General features: G+C 47.0%; 1 protein-coding gene and 1 pseudogene across 1 annotated transcript in view; one reads left to right on the forward strand and one right to left on the reverse strand.

The window, feature by feature from the left end:
• Window positions 1–21,192, forward strand: part of LOC119443153 (immunoglobulin superfamily member 10-like) — a 283,797-nt gene that overhangs the window by 112,395 nt on the left and 150,210 nt on the right. The window lies entirely within an intron of this gene.
• LOC119443244 (U2 spliceosomal RNA) lies at window positions 10,547–10,685 on the reverse strand (annotated as a pseudogene).

Here is a 21,192-nt window from a genome sequence, read left to right on the forward strand (position 1 = left end):
CTTTGAATCTGCACGCCCTGCGTCGGTTATCCGCGTGCGCAAACTTGCACGGTGTTTATTTTTAAGAAATTCCAGGAACGTACTGTACTGTACCTTGAAATCAATTTTTTACAGTTCGTCCGCAATGGTTTCTATGCCTAGCAGCAGCGTTTTCCTGTATTGAGGAGACCTCAAACGAGGCATGCGTTCTGCCGGCGCCTTTCCCCTCTCCCGTGCTCCTCCCATGTACGCGAACTGCCACGAGCAAAGGGTGACAATATTTTGCGACTAGTTCTGTTTTTTTTTTTTTCACTAGTTTTGTGACTGCGATGGCTCTTTCCATTCTCTATCTCCTCTCTCTACCTCCGCTCCACCGCTCTACATAACTCCCTTCTTTATTCTTGCACGTCATTGCAAAGGTAAGTGCTGCAGCTTCTGCAGTGCTGTTGTGGGAGGCTCACGCGTAATTACAGCACTCTATAGAGGGTATCGTGCCTACGGCCAAGGCTGGCGAGTCTTCGAACGCTCGCCTTTACGCACAGCGCTTGAGCGATTGTGCGTATGAAGGGCTCCATATATAGGCCAGGACGCTCCATGTGGCGACACCTAGGGAGCTCTCGTTGGAAAGATCTCATAGCCCCAAACGAGGCACGCTTTATGATGTCGCCGTTCTGCTCTTCCGTACTCGTGCCACGTAGGTTATACACGTTCTTTACTTGCATAACGCCATTCAGTTTCCCTCGTTTTTATTTGTGAAGGCATTTACGCACCAGCAAACGACGTTATAAACCTTTGGAGGCTACGAATTGCGCTAGTAAAGCCAAGCCAATTGCAGAACTATTTAATGTACTCGTTTATTAACCCAGATGACTTGAGTATAAATCGTCAAAGGCACTAAGACATGTTCTCGTTCCTCGGCGTTTTTGTGTGCGTTTACCAACGGGTACCGTACCTTGAGTGCTCTTTGTCGTTTCCAATATACAAGCCCTCGATTCTTAAGTGCGATTGTAATAAATTACTAAAGAAAGAAATAGAGAAGAGAACGAAACAAGTGACAATTCTGTGCTCAGGTTCGCTGCTCTAATCGAAACGTTGAATCCTATAATGACTATTCGTAGTGCAACATGTATGAAAAGGCTTCGCTCGTAGACGTCAAAATTCCGGTTATCCCTCTCTCGAATCAATTTTTTGCTCCGACGGTGGCCTTTCAGAGAATGCAGCACTCGTTTTCCTAATGATGAATGCTGCCAAAGCCGAATAGGAATCGCCGACAGCGGTGAAAAGGCGCAGCACCGATTGCGAATGGCAGAAAGCGAAACGCACTGCGAAAATAGCGTCAACCCGGCGTCACTTGTGACGCTTTCGCGGTGCGTTGAAAAGCCCCGAATTTCAATGATCTCCTTTCGGTGCGCCAGCGCGGCATTAACAAAAACCGTGACCTCCTTCGCATACCCCCCCACATCCTCCCATTATGATACCCCCCTCCCCCCCCCCCCCCCCCTAAAAAACAACAAGGAATTGCTAGTGTTGCGGCTTTTTAAAACACTCCTTCATTCCGCACTGCACCGCGTTCAAACTTGGCGCGTTCAAACTGCACCGCTTTTTCCCATAAAAGAGGGATTAACGTTGCGCTCTTGGATCGATCTAAAACCCCTGGAACGAGTGTGATCTGTCTTTCTCTCATTTTGCTGCTGCCGTCAGAGTTCGGCTGCCAGCAGCTGCAGTGTTCAACCGCATGCAATGGGATAGCTGCGCAGTGAAGCTAGCTTCCAAGGAATGGATTATAGTTTGTTCTAAGTTATTCATCCGACGTGCAGTAAGTTTTGCTGTGTTTGCTCGTTACTCTCGAAAATATATGTTGTATTCATTTTTATTTTTTCTCTCGTGGCGTTGTGAAAGTTTTCTGGGCAGATTTATTCCCCCTTACTCCATACTGTTTGCTGAGCATGCTTGTGAAGTGCTAAGCGGATTAAGTAGCACGGATGAGAATAACGGCGCAGGCACGAGATAAAAAGCAGCACTTGAGGAATGCGTCTGAAACGAGAAAGTTGATGGGCGTAGGGGAAGAGCGCAAAGCGCATCAGCCGAATATGTGCTCACCCGACACGGTAGCCTATGGGCTATGGCGTGACGCTGCTGAACCCGAGGTCGCCGGTTCGATCTCAGCCGCGGTGGGCACGTTTCGACAGGGGCGAGATGCAAAAGCGCGCGTGTACTTAGATCTGCGTGCATGGGGGGGTAAAGAACCGCAAGCGGTCAAAATAATGCGGAGTCCCGGCTACGGCGTGCTTGGTAAACAGATCGTGGTTCTGGCGCGTAAAACCATAGAACTTGATTTTTAACGCGTTAGCATTCTTAGGGTACTTAACGCGCACTTTCCGGAGGATGTATGTACGCATCCTAACCGTTTTTCCGCCGACTTGGGTCACTGAGTAGTCCATGGTCGAATGGGTGGCACATCGGGTAGCTCTGCTGAGGAATTGCTTGCTTGTTTGTTTGTCCGAGGTCTAACTTTGTTACGCCTACTTGTCTAATGAATAAAGCAACAGGCTCCCGTGCTGACGGAACAGGGCTCAACCAATCGTCCAACGAACACGTAGTAAGTGAGTATGTGCGTGCCGCTTTTCAATGGCAGAAAAAAAAAAGCCAACAGAGTTTGCAAATTTCTTTGGTGCTTGGCGAAATTGAACCGGCATCACATGTATCTTATCTGAATTCAAACACGCTGCGAGCACGGACTTGGCGGCGGCACCGCTAGATGGCTCCGCGTGTCCAGAGAGGAAGAATCCCCCGCTGCAGTATACACGCCTCGTACGTGACTCGTCTTCGCGGTGGTTAAATACAGTGTGTGGCTAAATGTGCTTCAATGCCCATCGCATTCACGTTGGCAGTCGTCCTGAGGTGGTTTCAATATTTCGGGAAGCGACGAGCTCTGCGGTTTCGGCCACTGGATGCCTGAAGCCACACCCTTAACTTGCAGATATCTCAACATGATATAGACAGTGTGCATTGTTCTATTGCTTCCTCTATGCGCATGCGTACCACGCACATATATAACTAAATTATTTTTAATTAGTGTGTTTTTATTTTTTAGAAAATGGCTCGGACCTTCACTTGGGAAAAGCGCCGTTATGGCGAACATCCGTGCTGAAACGAGGTCGGCCTCATCTTTCATTCGGCTACTTCTGATCGTTTGACTGACTGTGTGAGAGATGGGGTTTCACGACCCAGAGCAGGCTACGAGATAGGTCGCACTGGATGGCCCATGATTCTTGCTTACTCTTGCTGTCTTAGCTGAAGCAGGCCGTCTTGACAGGATATCAGCACCTTTTCATCGAGTACTTCTCTTCGACGTGCTCAGTGCGCGAGTGTAACGCACCGGTAATGCACAGATGACAACAACAGCATGGATGTGGCGTGGCTGAAATAACAACGTAAGCTTGGTACAAGAAAAAGAAAAAGCGCAACGAGAGACAACTTCGCTGGCGTCGACTAACGCCCGATGCTCACTGTCACGATAAGCCAAGTGTTAAACACGAAGTTGCAAGAAACTAAATAAGCACAGCCATGATGGCTCGGTGTGGTATTTCCGGTAGGCACGCGATAAGTTTCTTATAACAAAACTTGAGTACCAACTTCTTTGTGTTACTTATATTCACCCCCGCGATGAAAAATCAAGCTTCTACGTTTAGGTGATACCATTCTCACGGCACGTGTAAGACACTTTGTGATCGATGCTCGTGAAAAGAACCAATGGCTGAAAGACCTCCGTACTTCGCTGCTATGCCGCACACCTCTCGTTCAATTTGGGGCGTGTCTGCTGTGAGAACCGAAAACATGGTGCGGTGATCGAGGCACACGGACTTCAGGGCTACGTTTCTACCAAGGAGCACGCCACAAGGCAATTTGGATAGAGTGATTTGATGATGGCTTCTTTAGAGACGCTTCCCCCCGCCCTGCTTCCCCTCATTACTTCAAAGAGCAAGGATAAATGCCGTTCTTCGCGCTGTTGAGATCGCTGTAGCACATAGCCGTTCCGAGTCGTTGCTTTTCTTCCTTCCTTTCTTGTTTCGTCTTCTTTTTCTATATATTAGAAGCTGTGCAATGACCATATATCTTTTCCGGATGCTTTCCTGTCTATACACGATTGTCCATCCCTCTTTACGCAATAGCTTTCCGGGCCTCTAAGGCACATATAAATAAAACAATTGAACAAAAAATAAAGTGCAATGAAGTGTGCATCTGCGCACAAGAGCATTACATTTCGTTTAATATGTCGGTACGGCGCTGTTTTAGAAGAAAACCGCCTCTCTGTTAAGATTGCTTCGGAAGCCGATCGCGAAGTTCTGTGGTTCACGACCCTTTCAGTGAAACGCACACTAAACGCTAAAGTGTTGTCATTGGTCCGATACACGCATGGTCGAATTATTAGGCTTCGCGAAGTGGCACAGCCACATTGTGGCAACGCAAATTGTCCGAAATTTTCATGCATACACTCATAGAGAGCAATACGGAGTGAAATAAAACAATAATGATGCTATTTGAATAGAAAAAATTGCGGTAATTGTATTACTCTCTGAGAGGCTATTTGTAAGAAGTTTTGAGATAGCCTTGTTACGTTGCAATGTTAAGCCTTATAGAATTGGCACTTAGCACCAGCGGTGGAAGAGGCGCTTGTAGACGTTGCATACCTGTATGTGTAAACCGCATGCATACGTCACAAGGGTGAATCGCAAGGTCAGCACTCGCTTAGCTGTGCTAGAGCTCTCAAGCTTTACTGTTTGTAAGATAGTATTCTAGGAAAATTCGTTGGACAGTCTTAGCCTGTATACAGGTGTAGACATTGAACTGCAAATAAAAGCAAGCACGTAAGAGATACGCCGCACACTGAACTGCGTGCTAAGAACGTTGCTAGATACCAAACCATCCTAAGGACATTCTGTCGTGCTGATTTTAGCGGAAAACGTTTATGTTTATGCTTTTGCGGTGAAACGGTGAAACTCCCAAAGAGGAGCTATAATGAGGGCTAAACTACTGATTGCATGGTGGCTGACAAGCAAAATTTAATGTCCCAGTGAAATACCTCAGAGAGGCCGTCGCAGTAGAACCATTCACTTTCCACTTCATTGCATGAAATATAACTACACTCTGTAAGGGCCTTGTGTTGCTGATGAGTCTCGATTTGCAGCATTTTTTTTATGTATTGCGTATGAGGTCACAAACTTCTGTGTGTATTGCTCTTCTTTATAATAAACCCTTTACTTGTTACTATACAACGCTTGTATTGCATATGTTCTTTCTTCACAGGTTGAATCGCTCGGTTCGGAAAGAGACGAAAGCGACAATTTCTAGCTCAGATTAGGCCGAATAGTAAAGGCCATTACTGCGTTTGTTGCAACGTTGTGGTTCTTGAGCAGTATCTGTAAACAATTAGGCAATTATTAAACAAAGATTGTTTTAACTTTACGCTTCATGCACGCAAGGGACGTGTCGGTTTGTGTCGAAGTATAAAGATCGGCAATTAAGCACGAAGACGGTACATTGAAAGGATGAACACGAATTTTCGCTGCCCTGTCCTGCGTGGGGAAATTGCGTGTCTTACCTGCATTGGGCAGATCCATCCAAGCCCTATGTCAGCTCTTAGGCGGTGTGTTTTAGAACATCCGTGATTCCTGCACTGTGAACAGGATGACAAAGCCGTACCTCACGCCGCTTTGCTGCAGGTTTTCTTGATCGCAGAACCAGGCACTATAACCGCGTCTCCCGACCCACCCACTGACGCTGTTTCTGAGAGCGGAATGCGGGGCCTCTGTGCGCAGCGATCGATGCTGTCGCTTGCCCCTCTAAGTTGCCTCCTTCAGACTGATATCCGAAAATTGCCAGTTGCGCGAAGATGCGCCTCCCTTTGTGCGCCGCTGGCACGGCCACTGCGCTACCATGGCAAGCACAGACAGCCGAGTTCGTGCTGGGGGCGCAATATCTTCTGCGACCTGGAATTTGCAGCAGAAGCAGTCAGATGAACCTGAAAAGGCCGCTTCACCATTGCATCTTACTGCCGCAGCTTGTAGCTAGCGCCGTATACTCTTTTGTCGCTGTGTTCATCTTCTCTTTTTCGCTCCGAAGCACGGATACATGCGATCGCCTCTCCCGGAATGCCCTAACTCGCACAGGCGACATTCCCGCCAGTTTTGCTAAGACGAACGATGCGTTACGCTTGAGAGAGTAACCCTGTAAAAAAAAAGAAAAAAAAAAACGGTGCTGCCAGCAGATTCAGTCTACGTCGTCTTTCCAGAACGCTGCATTTCCCCTTCCCCCAGTGTAGGGTAGCCAACCGGGTTGAACTTCCTGCCTTTCATTTATCCTTATCTCTTTCTCATTTTTTTTCCAGACGTTGGGGAGTAGCCGTTGGCTCTTGTATCCGTATCCGCCACCAATTAGCGGTAACCTTTTAAACACTCCCTTGAACATGGGCAACGTGAAATACTCGATGGTCCACATTTCCTGCTCGGCCTGTAGCAACAGCGAAACACCTGAAGTAAAAAAAAAGAACATAAGACTGCGCAAGAGTTAGGCTGGTGACGTTCAATAGCCATTTCAAGGCTTTTTCTGTGGTGTCTTTTGAAACATTGCACAAACTTCACAATGAGAAGCAGGACGCGTGCCTGTTACGCCCAGCTGGCGCTTGCAGTTGCACGCTGCCGAGGCGAGCGTCTCCGTCGACCCAAGTCAAGCCATCTTTGGGACGATGGTCGTCGCAGAAAAATGAATGGGAGGTCGGAACGCCGCTATCCAGTTTCGCTCGCTAAAACAGTGCAGCTTTGTAGATTACACAGTTTGTCTCGCCCAATCGGTAACACAGTTGGCTGAACACTAAGATCCATCCTGACCTATTTCTCTTAGCGGAGGCCACAGTGGAGTCACCTGGCAACCGCTGATCACCTGCCGACGGCTTCTATCAGCCGGCGGCATGCTTGGCGCTGGCTTCGTGTAGCTTCCGTAACGCTGCGTGGTTTTCGTGCGCGAGAGGACAGCGAGTGCAGCAGCCACAGGGTCAGTCGGACGCCGGCGCTCGGCGCAGAGGGGGTGGCAGTCTGGTCGGCATGGGGATCGATCTGCCTTCGGTTATCGTCGACTCGAGCGGGAACAAAGCGGTGCTGCCGGGCACGAGTGGGGAGCTTGGGGAGTGCGAATGAATGCCCGGCAAATTTTTTTTTGCCCGCCAGCCGTCCCCAAAGAGGAAAGCGCATGCGAGCGTGGCGCATAAATCGGGGCCAACTTACACGCTACGATTAGGGCGCCCGAGGACGCGATGCGAGCGAGCTCAACGGGGTGCCTTGTTTGCATCATCGCCTCGCGGCAGAGGCGACATGGCCAGTCGTCGGTCTCCCTCTCCATGTGGCCTCCTGCTCTTCTTCGGCCTGTGGGCGCCGCACACGCGAATGAAAGCTCTCGCCAACCGGCACGCTCACTTTCTCCAACATGCAGTCTGTTTGCGTTAGGCGTTACTCACGTAGCTCATGAAGGGGCTCTCCTTGGAAATGGCAGTTTGTTTACTACAAATAAAGAATGGACGAAGGCGGCTACAGCGATGTCACTTCTCCTCTATCGGTGACATCTCCTCTTTCCCGCACCTCTGTTTCGCCTGTCACCGTTGACTCGAGAGTGAAATAGCTAAAGCACAGCTCGTAAACTGCATCTTCTGTTGTCTGGTGGAATCATCGATCGTGTAGAGCCGACTCGGCATATTCTTTTTTCCTCTTTACATCTCAGCACCACTGACATGTTTTCTCTTCCTTTCAGGCATTGTGCCATCTACTTCGAAATGTCCATAGAGACGTAGCGAATATGTGCATACTCCTGAAAACATAAATCATTTGTTATCTACAGGTGCGTGAGGGGTGACCAGTTTATCTAGAAATATGTTTGTATATAGTGGATGACGGTGGGGATCAAGGCGACAAGGAATGAACCACTAACATGCCCGCTTAAAGTGCACAAATAAACGAATGAACGAACGTGTAAATAAATAAATAAATAAATAAATAAATAAATAAATAAATAAATAAATAAATAAATAAATAAATAAATAAATAAATAAATAAATAAATAAATAAATAAATAAATAAATAAATAGTCAGTCAATCAATCAGTTTGTTAGGTGAATCAAAGTGTTATTCCGCAAAATACGCTTTTTCGTGCCTTCAAGAAAATCTTGCGACAACGACGACAAGACCAGCAGGATGCCTTCAACCTTGCGGCTGTGATAGGTCAAGTTTACACGCATATTCATCATCATCATCAGCCTATATTTATGATTCCAACTTGCGCCTGCAAATTTCAGAATTTCATCACCCCACCTAGTTTTCTGCCGTCTTCGACTGCGCTTCCCTTCTCTTGATATCCATTCTGCAATTCTAATGGTCCACCGGTTACCCATCCTGCGCATTACATGGCCCGCAATGCTCCATTTTTTCCTCTTAATGTCAACTAGAATATCGGCTATCCCCGTTTGTTCTCTGATCCACACCGCTCTCTTCCTCTCGCTTAACGTTAGGCCTAACATTTTTCGTTCCATCGCTCTTTGTGCGGTCCTTAACTTGTCCTCATAGTAATAGTTCACGCATACTAATAAAACAAAATACATTAATAGAAGAAAAGAGAACATGTAAATTATATGCTGGGTTGGTAAAGGTGCTAAAGCACGCAGGTAAACGTTGTTTATTGGGCAGATGAGGGGGGGGGGGGGGGGGGGCTGTATTAGTTAAGTTACAAGTATGTGGGCGTCGGCAAGTATCAGAACTTTGCATAGGCTATGTTGTTGAAAATGAAAAGCTGGAACGTCACAGCAATCCTAGGCTAATGACGCGTATTGCTTTTCCCTTATCCATATTGCGAAAATAAGACCACTTTAAATAAAGTAAGCAACGCGAAGAAATGAAAATTAAGATGGGAGCACGCACCTCGTACATTGCGCTGAATAAGTGCATCAGCTGGCTTGATGCCAATACGCATGCAGAATAGTGGTGCTGGTTCACGTTACAAAATTTACCCTATAGTAATTCGCAGTTAGTTCCTTTTATATCTAGAGCAACAATATAATCTCGCGCTCTATCCGTGTTCAGCACTTACGTTGTATAGTTAGGAACTCTGAACGCGAAGTTGCAAAAAAAGTTGGCGCAGTTTCACCTTAAAGGCGAAGCATCAATTGCGATAGCAAATTTGTAGAGAGCTATACGGAGTAATGATAGTAGCTTAATCAGCTGTGTAAACTTGGACATGCAGCAGCACCGGCAACACGCAGAACTGTTGTTGACGCCGTCGGCGTTTTGCTCGCGTTTGCAGAAAATGCGTGCGGCGTTGGTGACTGTTGCCGGAGCCTCTGATATAAATAGGCACTTGGTGCCGCAGCTAAACGTCGCCTCCCCCCCCCCCCCCCCCCCCGGCCTTTCGCGCGTCGGAAGAGGGCGCGTTTGCTGTACATATATGGTGATTGTAAAGGAGGAAAGAGACAGAGACGCCTACTTCTGCAGCCCTTAAGGGAGCACGGCGCAGAACGCGTGTTTGTTCTCCGCCGTGCGTTCACTCCCCGTGAAAGCGCGCGTCCCTCGCGCCCTTTCACTCTCACATGCAGCGTTCGGCGGCGCGCGGCGACGATTTCATCTCCATTGACGTCATACGGAACCTCACGGCGACGGCGACGGCGACGGCGACGCCGACGGCAGAAATCTGCTTTGGAGTGTCCATATAATTGCTATCGCAATAAAATGTGCAGCGTCATCTACAATCCTCTTTAACTGCGCAGAAACCTGAGTGAATGCCTACATGGGAAGAGAGACTGTGTAACAAAGTCATATCAACGGACCACGTGGGGTGACGAAGGAAATGGACTCTCGTTCGTGCACAAAAACAAACAAGCAAATTAGCTTCAAAGCGGCGTAGTGACACACACAGCCTTTCTCCGAGATTTCCTGACACATGCTTCAATCTGTTTCTGTGCGCAGTTGACTGGCTGTCTTTTCCTGCCACTTTTGTTGGCGCACTCAGTCTGTTGGAGTCTTTTCTTGCGTCGTCTACAGTATCGGCCCACTGTGTGAAAATCCCACTACGCCGATAGGAGGCTAGGAGAAGGCGCGGCTCCGAAGATTGGCACATCCGACACCGAGTGCGCGACCTGATTCATTCTCTTGCAGCGACTGCTACTGGCTCAGGCAAGTGAACCGGTGAAATTCTGACGTCGACGGGCAGGTGTCTCGAGGGCTCTTTTGGAGAGAAAGGACTGAAATAGCCGCGCAATGGAGCTAGAAATATGCACGTCTCACTTTCCTAAGGACGCCCAACTATCCCGACAACGAAAGTAAACCGTCGGTGCATTTCGTGCCACGGCGGCACACAGCACCCACTGGGATGTCACCCAGCAGGTCCTCCAATTTTCTGCTACGTGATTTCATTGCAGTCATTTGTTTCTTGCTCAACAAGTCGCCGATATTCCTTTCGTTTTTCTTTCTTTCTTTTTACAGCGAAACTGTATACATCTACCTCCCCAATGCATTTGTCGTGTCCATGGGCAAAAATGTGGGCCGATCCCGGATGTAGTGAAATTCCGGGCCGACCAGCGACGGAGGTGAAGCAGGCTTCAAGCACTTGCCCCTAATAATAATAATAATAATAATAATAATAATAATAATAATAATAATAATAATAATAATAATAATAATAATAATAATAATAATAATAATAATAATAATTGGCGGACGCTTAAGCTTCGCGATAGCGAAGCTTAAGCTTAACGCGATAGCGCTATCGAGCTTCGTTCGCACCCCTTTTTTCTTTATGAGTGGGCTTCACTGCACCACACAACGTGAGAAAGCCAGCTTACAAAGAACAAGCTTACACTGATCCCCTTAAAGTCGGCCTCACACTTTTAAACACAAATGCATTGCTGGGAAGACATCTTTACCGGAGCAATTTAGGCCGTATTTAAATCGAAATGTGATAGCCCTAGGACCTTTTTTTATTAATTTATTAATTGTTTGCTGTCGCCTCGAGGCGCGCTCGTGTCCAAAATTTAGAAAGGCTCGGTTTTCAACATTCCCCTCAATGTTGCCTAGAACCAAAGTACAGCGAAACACCATCAGAATTGTAGGACTCTTATGCTTCGCCTTTAAGAGTGGAACGCGATAGCATTCAAAGATCCCTGGCTGCTTATCAGGCTTTTTATCGCGATAGCAATTATATGGACACTTCAACCGGATTTCTGCCGTCGGCGTCGCCGTCGTCGTCGCCGTCGCCGTCGCTGTGAGGTTCCCTATAGATAAAATCATCGCCGCGCGCCGTATGCCCGCCCGGAAGCGTGCGGGGACGCACGCTATCGCCCACGCGCAAGCAAGGCAGCGGGAAGCCAGCGCAGGAGGGAGCGGGGGGGGGGGGGGGGGGGGGCGCACTTCTCCTCTGCCAGCAACCGCGCTCGTCGCTCCGCCCGCACCGTCTCTTATCTCCCCACGGCTCTGAACTTTATTGGCCGTGCATTCGCCGCTCAGTTTCCGTTGAAGCGATAGACCGCACGTACCTTCGCCGCTGCGGCGTATGCGCTTGCTGCCAGCGTTTTGACAGTCGTTGTCTGCAGTCATTCAGTGTGATCTATTCATGTTTGTTTGTGCGCGCTCACACCACGCTTGTTCATTCAGTTAGTAATAGTCGGGCCACAGTTTCCAACGCACGCTACACATGCAATGCTGCCCGGATCGGCAGTGCAGCGCTACAGATGTGTCCCTTCGCACGCGCTGCCCACGGGAAGCGCTTCTCATCAACACCACCGTTTCACACGCGCCTTCTCGTGGTCATCGAGTCTCTCTTCATGTCGGTCTGCTTACGCCGCAGTACACCTGCTTACTTAATCAGCTCATGTTTACTACATTTCATATTGCTACCAAAGCCGCTCACCTTACTTCGTATGACATTGCTGTGTTGCTATCGCATTCATTGCTTCGCCCTTAGGGCGAAACTGTGGCATTTTTTCTCGTATATTCAAATTACAATTCGATGCTATCACGCCTGTTGGTTGTGTTTAAGTCTTACTTTGCGATTTTTCTTACGGATTTTACTTTGAGAACTTCATTTTTGTTCACTAACGCCTTGTGCCACGCGGAGGGCCTGTGTGATCGAGGTGGTTCGGGATGATGTGGTTCGGCATGATTATTTCCGCCAGACGCCGATGCTTAACGCTGACGCCGAAACCGACGCCGGATTTTCTGCGACACGGGGCCCTTAACTCTGTCGCGTTAATAATATCGATGAGATATATAAATCAAGATTCCCGTGTAGTTTTCGTGCTAGCGCGTAAACAATAAAAAAGGTGAGCGTGGACTGATCCCGGAGATATTACAATACCGTGCCGACCCACAGCGGAGGGAGAGCAGGCTTCAAGCACTCCGCCTCGATTAATAATAATAATAATAATAATAATAATAATAATAATAATAATAATAATAATAATAATAATAATAATAATAATAATAATAATAATAATAAATCAATCAATCAATCAATTATTGATCGTGCCCAGGAACAACCGTGAGGTCTAGGTGCTGGCGCACATATACATAGAAAAAGAAATACAGCAGGGGAATATTAGTAAAAGAAAAAAGAAACAATGAATAAAAAATTAAAATCTTGAAAAGAAAAGACTAAGACGTAACAACGGAAAGCTCAGAGCAGAACAAAGACAGAGTTGTGAAAAATATCAAGGTCATGAAAATGGGCGTTATAAAGACTCTGTATTCTGTGGACGGTTGAGTGTTGTTCTTGACAGGCAGGAACATGGGAATTAAGGTCTATGTTCTCTGGTGATCTTGCGCGGAATACGAAACATGATACAACTGAGGAGTTCGGGGCACACGAGGATACCGTGAAGGAGTACCGCACATGAGGATACCGTGAAAAGAATCAGAAGGTCAGCACGATTACGTCGGCAGCCAGGCGAGCGCAATGACAATAACCCGACAGTGCTAGAGTAGGGCCCAGAGTCCGTGTTGTTATGTATAATAATAATAATAATAATAATAATAATAATAATAATAATAATAATAATAATAATAATAATAATAATAATAATAATAATAATAATAATAATATAATAATAATAATAATAATAATAATAATAAATGAAATCAATCAAGATGCATTGCTTCATCCGATGGGTACACTGGAAGCGTTTGTGAACAGCCCATGGACTCACGAGCAGTAGCTATCACCATATATGCAAAGGACATATTGTATGTACAGTCGTACACCCTTGACTCGCAAGAGGAGAATGCCGCCGACTGTGGGGATGTCTGTGCCGACGAAAGGCGGAATAGGGGTCTCCACTGTGTATACTTATCCAGACACACCCAAGTGTGACATTGAGAAATTCATGACCACGCACTTTGCATGAGTTAGCCGTGATTGCACTGTCCCTGTGATCGTAGTTGGAGACTTCAATGTGAACATTTCAAAACGAGACACGAAATGGTTGACTCAGTTTGCGCTAGAAGAGTTTGAGGTGATGTGCCACACCAATCCAAGTCACTCAACTACGCAACAACGGTCGTGTATAGATTTACCGTCGTCAAGAATCCCTCCAAGGTTTTAACCAAACCAATCAGTGCATGTCACATTAACCACAGAACTATCGTCACTACCATTACGAAGTGATAAAAATAAATACATGTAGCTTTGTGTAACCCTGTGTGATGTGCTACAGCTTCGCTGGTCATCCACCTTCACAGACTGGAATGGCTCCTCAATATTTTTCCTCCTGTCTTCTGTTACTTTTTCACAAGCAGCAACGTTCTGTGAATACGAACCCGTTTTCACAAAGGTCCCATAGCGACATGTCCCACCAGCCAAGCCTGGAAGGCCTCTGCTGTGATAGTATATGACCGCCCAGCTTGCAGCTGTCTCTATAGCTTCTCAGTTTAAACGCGACACCGTTTTGTTTTATTTGTTTGAGCTGCTGTGTGCGCATGCGTGCTTGCGTGCGAATTGGGTATGAGACCGTATCTTGCCATGTAAGCCTTCGTGATTATCTTTAAACAAAAGACGCACGCTGCGCTGGATGGCCTGTATTAATTACTCGTACATTGTGATAGCCATCATATGTGAAAGTGTATAAATACTAACTTACGCAACGTTAAAATATAATAAAGAAAGCACAGACGCAATTTCTACTGTTCATCGACAGCGTCGCCTTCCTCTTTCCTGAGAGTGGCGGCAAATATGACTGGCTTCATATCGTTGTGACTAACAAAAAATTTAGCCACTCTGTACCCTTTCCTCTATTTCCACTGTTCTCGTTCAAATAACGTTATATTTACATGGTGTTCGCGCCAGCTTATTCTACGCAGCTTCACAACAACCGCAGTCTCGTTGATACCCGCTGAGTGCAGACGGTGAAACCATTTCGACCATACTCCGCCCATGCAATTCATGAACAAAAAAAAGTGCCTGGTGCAGTGTAAAGGAAGACAATAAAAAAAAAAAACGAAGCCAATTATTTCTTAGCAAGAAAACGTGCAGATGTTGTGCAGGTGTCGTGCTGGCTGTTTTGTAACACACTTCTGATTTTAGTTCGCCCTCCACCCTCTTTATTCAATCTCCTCCCTGCGTGACGGACCAGTTGTATAAGCCGCTGTCCACGTAACAATTGGAGGCCGCTTAAGCTTGGCCTTTAAGAGTGGAACGTGACAGCCTTCAAAGATTTCTGACTGCTTCTCACGCTTCCCGGCAACTGCAGCTTATGTAACCGTAATGCTTACCGGGAAACGCTGGCGGGGAATGCTATGCACGATGGCGCGTTTTCTAGTAGAAACGCGGCCTCTTGGGTAGACCGATCCTGGAGCTAGTGCACAGCCGCGCCAAAAAAATACATCATTTGCAGGTTTTCGTTATACATCATTTTCGGGTATTCGTTATTGTTTGGCACTTTTAATATTTATTTCTAAGAAGATGTAACATAAAAGGCATGTGATGTTAGTGTTCTGTTTCATGGCATTTGTTTGTGGGCTGTCATTTTCAAAATTCAGAGGAATAACTTTGGTATGAGCAATTTTAGTGATGTAATGATGTGGCAATATAACCAGCATATACCACATGTCATATAGCAAGGCGTGGCCTAAATATATACGGGAATGTTAGCTCACGGGATGCCGAAACACGATTTTCTGCGACACGGGACCCTTAATTAACGCTTTCGCAGGGCTTATGATGAGCTTCTTGAGCGTGCGAGCCACCGTACGCGCATGCACTTGATGAGAGAGTAAATATAGGAAGGAGGTTAATTTTAAGGGAGAATTCGGTACTCACTTAAATCACTTAAATACTCACTTAAATCGGTGAACGGGGGAGTTGGAGGTAGAAAGAAAAGATCAAAGTAGCGAGAGCGAGAAACTTTAATGAATAAAACAAAATTTGAGGTCCCGTGGTTGGGGCCGCTAGTTCAAGGCTCCACTGGCGCGAGCGGCTCGCTGGGCTTGGTCCAGGAGAGCCAGTTGGCCGTCCTGATCCTAGTCCGCAAGCCGCGCCTCCCACTGCGTGTTAAAATGTTGTGTTTTCAGTTGTGTGGAGTAGAGTAGAGAGAGAGCTCAAACACACGACCCCGGCATTGGATTACATGCAGCCCAATGAATAATTCAAACTAAAGTCGTCTGTGCAAATCAGTTTCCTGTAACAACTTTAGCAGTGCTTTTATTGCCCTTTGCCGCGATGGCTTATGACGTTAGCGCCCTTAAATAGTTTGTTTTCATAACAGAGACCTGAGAGATGAAAGAGTAGCATAAAAATCACCAGCCCTTCCCGGGCCCTGTCGAGAAAATGGGGGTAAGCGAAGCTTGTCGTGTGTGTATCTGACCTTCGTGGTGATTTTCTTTCTTTCTCTTTCTCTCTCGTCCTTTCTCTCTCTCTCCTCATTTCCTTGTCTCTCTCTCTCTTTTTCTTTCTCTTTCTTTCTTTCTCTCTCTCTCTTCCTTTCTCTGACCTTCATGGTGATTTTCTATCTTTCTGTCTCCCTCTCTCTTTCTCTCTTTCTTTTTCTTCCCTGGTATGTGCCAATGAGCTTGGACCCTTTCTGCACTATCGCCAGGATCGGCCACTTTTCAGCATGACACCGCCCCACCACCGCATTAAAAAAAAATACTGGAATACAGATTAAAGAAATAAAGACATACGCATTAAAAAATAAAAATAACGAGCCCAGTTTACGACCCTTTCGACCTCCGTTATTTGATGCAGTCGCGCACTGCATTATTCGCGGCTGAAGTTTGGCCGACCGTTGATTCCCCGTGTGCATAAAATTGCCAGGTGAGGCCGACCGTGAATTTGTTGCGGACTATTTCGAGGGCTGTTCAGCCTATGTGCTGAACAACCCGTGTGTTGTTTACTGCGTTCAGCATTTTCGCCAGACTTAGTTCTTTAGCTAGCACAAAATGAGTGAGAGTGTGTGGGTTTGCGCATAATTTGCCACGAGGACGCGACCGTTCCCGTAACGCCATTTGCATTGGTTATGGTGTGCGCCAGCCAAGCGTCTCATTGAATAATGGCGGCAGTGGGCGTTGATTTATTCTAGTGAATAGTATGTAGCTCGCAAAACCAAAATATGAGAGAGAAGAACGAAAAGCATGGTCAGCTCGAGTTGCACAAATACGTTTTTTAAGCGAAAGACTTCTCTAACTAGGATCAAACGCTCGCAAATGAAACTACGCAAGGCTGCTGATCATGCACGCGTTCTAGACAGATTCTATACTAATTATAATGGTACTCGTTATTAGCACATGTTCTTGCAATATACTGGAACCATACATAAGCAAAAGAACTGTCAGTGCGCATCACTGTCAGTACTTACTTGTTAATTCGCTTACAACAGGAGTGACAGAAAGTGTATGTAAAAAAATGTGGTTGATCCCTCTTATATAGGAATCGGTATAGAACACGAAAGTGAAACGTGTCTTCACAGAAGTAGTGTAATGTTTATTGCACATTGATATATAATGTCTATTGGTGTTTTGTGGCTAAAGCGCCCTTAGGCGTTGATGCACCCACGCTGACGCCTGGTGGCACGTCTCCTCCATCACGACTACCAACGTCGATGACCATGAGCAACCGTCGTGCATATGGAAGCTGCACTACGCTGCACACGCTAGCACAACGCGAAAGACGAAGCACGTAACTGACACACTAATACAACGCGGAAGACAAAGCACGCAACTGAATCGTCGCCGAGTCAAATCAGCGCGTACAGCGCGTCGTAATTGCAGCCTCCGCGATCAACTTCAGAAACATTTTCAGAGCTAATTGCGGAGGCCACGCTCCGCTGTGCTGAGTACGGTGAACGCCACCTAGGTGGCGTTGGTAGTGCTTCTTGATGCCAGCGTCCCTTCGAATGCTGGCATCAAGGCGTCGTAGTGCTGAGACCACCGAAGCGTTCACTGTCGGTGCGCGTTAGTGTCATAATGCAGTACTTCTCTTTTCTGCTCGTAGGCGGCGGCACCGCCCCGAGCAAGAGCGCGGGTACACGGAGGAGTGTTAGATATATAAGGCGCGTCTGTGTAGCTCTCTGCAAATGCGTTTGTGGCGCAATGGGTTAAACGCTCGGCGATCTATCGTCGCGGACCGAGAGGTCGTGGGTTCGATTTCCAAATTTTGCATGTTTGTGGAACTTTTTCTTCTGGTTTCTTTCTTTGTATTATGTTCTATGACGTATTTCCGTGACGGAAATACGTCAGTGAAGTCTTGGTGGACCCCGGCATAAAACACTTTCGTGTTAAAATATATTATTTGGATCACCGTCATTTGCACTTCACTCCTCGTTCAGGCTGGACGTGTGTCGAGTGAGCTCCTGAACAACTTGCCGTGTGGTGAACGTGGTTTAAAATTATTGATCGGGGAACTGAAAGAGGTACGACGTAGTGCAAGCGCATTTCTCTCGCATTTACCGCTGAATCACCGGTGATGTCTTTTTATTGCGATAGCAATTATATGGACACTCAAAAGCAGATTTCTGCCGTCGGCGTCGCCGTCGCCGTAGCCGTCGCCGTCGCCGTGAGGTTCCGTATGACGTCATTTGGAGAAGAAATCGTCGCCGATGATGATAAGTGGTTCTTGAGGGAAAGGGAAAGGTTGGCGCTATCTTCTGCAGCCCTTGAGGGAGCACGGCTCAGCGCCAATCGTCGCCGCGGGTAAGTGGTTCTTGAGGGAAAGGGAAAGGTTGGCGCTATCTTCTGCAGCCCTTGAGGGAGCACGGCTCAGCGCCAACGTCGCCGCGCGCCGAACGCTGTATGTGCGAGTGAAAGGGCGCGAGGGGCGCGTCTTTCACGGGGAGTGAACGCACGGCGGAGAACAAACGCGCGTTCCGCGCCGTGCTCGCTTAAGGGCTGCAGAAGTAGGCGTCTCTTTTCTCCTTTACAATCACCATATATGTAGAGCAAACGCACCTTCTTCCGACGCGCGAGAAGCCGTGGGGGAGGGGGAGGGAAGGGAGGCGACGTTTAGCTGCGGCACCAAGTGCCTATTTATATCACAGGCTCCGGCAACAGTCACCAACGCCGCACGCATTTTGAGCGAACGCGGGCAAAACGCCGATGGCGTCGACAACAGTTCTGCGTGTTGCCGATGCTGCTGCATGTCCAAGTTTATACAGCTGATAAAGCTAATATCATTACTCCGTATAGCTCTCTACAAGTTTGCTATCGCAATTGATGCTTCGCCTTTCAGGTGAAACTGCGACCACTTTTTATTTAATTATTTATTTATCGGCTTAACAATACTGAAAGCATTGTAAGGCTCATGCAGGAGAGGACATACAATCATAGTACAGGCGTAGCGCTTTATCGTACAGAGAATGCATCAAGCCGATATAACCGATATGTTACCGATATATTGCCGTTATTATTACCGATATAAGGTTGATAGTGCGCGTTCTATGCCATAAATGTCATGAAAAGGAAAATACTATTGAAGAGACAAGGAGGGTCTAGGGCCTTCCTTATGTACTTTCTCTCCTTCCAGACAAATTTAGAGCCCTGCACTAAACTTTGAACCAACAGTAGAGATTTTAACACTTTCTTAATGTTCGGGTAATTAGTAAGCCCACGTATCTTGATGACAGTGTCTTGCTACATCGACACAGGCGTACATACTAGTGGACTCAGTAGATCTCAGAAAGGGAAATAAGAAGTATACAATGTTCGACTTAAGCGCTGTGGAATCGATTTCCAATAAATGTCAAGCTTTACAAGTGGGCGATCTGCTGCCGCTTGCGGTTGTTTTCTACCCTGCGCGTCAACATTCCACAAGGCGTTGAGCCACACAATCGCCACGATGCTGCGTAGAACATAGGCGTTATACTCGTTCATTTGAGACAGATAATTGCCAAGCAAAAGCCATGCTTTAGAGAAAACGTTCCTTTCATACTTCATGTATTCAAGAAAATTGTATCGTCCCCTTTCTTAAAATAAAGGCTTTATTCATTTTTCATTGATGTGAATTTAAAGGAGCAGTTGGCGCCCTTATTAGCCTTTATTAGTGCCGGCTGCTCCTCTTCACAGGGTATACAAAACTACAGGCATGGAAAACACAGATAACACTGAAGGTCGTCAAATATCACGGTCACGTGCGAAGTTCCGTGAGAAGGAAGGCGCAGAAGATAGTAAAATGAGAACCAGACACATACGTACACAGTTCCGTATAAACAAGCGAAAGTACACAGATGAGTAAGGAAATAGACAAAACGCTGACAGTTTTTAGAATCAAGATGGCTGACACGTCTGCGCATAGCTACATAAAGGAACGCATAACCGGACCCCGGGTGAAATGTCGGAAGAGAAGAAACGTTTTTGCATGTTAATCCGCTACTTTTGATGCCCTGAAAGAACCGGATCCGGAGGTACATATGGCTGAGATTTTTGTGTTTTCCAAAAAGATTTTTAAATCCAAGAATGCTCGTTCCTGTAGCCCCATTGTTGACCTTGGACCAAGTGTTTTCTTCATGGTTAAAAGCCGATTGTCTACGAACATTAATTCAGTCATTAGTCTCCACGTCACTCTATCGGGTTGCAAGAACATGAGAAGGCGGTGCCGTACATTTTCTCTAATTGACCAATTGAATGTATTTCGGTCTTTGTTTTTAATAACATGAGGGAAGCCTAAGAATCGCTAAATATAACCCATTATTTGTGGAAAGTGGCGGCTGTTATAGTCAGAGAAGGTTAATTAGAGAAAATGGCACAATGGGCCACGTTTCGGCCGTATACGCCAAAGGAAAGGGGAGTTAGCACGATTCACCTCGCGTGTCTCTTCATTTCCATACATTTGAGCATGATGTGGATAGAGCGAGAAAGAAGGGAGTGCATGGTTGCTTATATCCGGTAGCGTGTTTGAGAAACACTTCGTACTTCCGAAGGAACGGGCCGGATGCCGCAATAATCCGGGTCACTAGGTGTTTCTCCACTGTACACAAGCGTTTGGCGAATAAGCATGCTCCTGGAAAACGTTTGTCAGCTTTGGATGCGGGCTTTGTTATATATTGACACGATGGGTTATTGGCTTTCAGCGCTCATCGCCATGTCCGTGCGCGTTTCGCTATTGCAACCCGTTCCTAAAGCATGTGCCTCAGCGCCACCACCGACAGAGTCGGTGGCGCCTTGATCGAAGAAGTGTGTGCTCAATCTCGCCCGCCACACCAATGCCTTGAGTCGCCTGTCCGGGCCAACAAAGCTGGCTTAATGGGTTATCGGTGGCGAGCGACGTGCAGAAAGGAGACCATCTGCTACAGTGGCGTCACTTTGTGGCGTGTGTTTCTTTTTCCTTTCGTAATCTTCCTTTCCCCATTCGCCGCTCAATTTTTTTATGCTTTCCTACTGCTTCCCCGGACTCCATGGCCAGTGCGTGGGCGTGCCCTCGTAGCAGCGGTCGCTCGCCAGGACAGCGGCACTTCATCACGGTCGCTGTCGGGTATGATTCGCACGCGCCTTCTTTTGTGGCGCATGGTCCACACATGCGTCCGCTGCACTGGCTCCGGGCTTGGGAAAAAACAGCCATTGCCTGCAGCCCAGCGGTGAGCAATGAAGAGTCGTTTTTTCCGGAATCACACTTTGAGTGGAAGTTGATAAAAACACAAGGCGATGCTGTGAGCGTATGGCTCCTATCCAAGCGGAAGGAACAGGAAAAAATTCGAAGACACCT

Source organism: Dermacentor silvarum, chromosome 2 (assembly GCF_013339745.2).
Source record: "Dermacentor silvarum isolate Dsil-2018 chromosome 2, BIME_Dsil_1.4, whole genome shotgun sequence".
NCBI classification, from domain to species: domain Eukaryota; kingdom Metazoa; phylum Arthropoda; class Arachnida; order Ixodida; family Ixodidae; genus Dermacentor; species Dermacentor silvarum.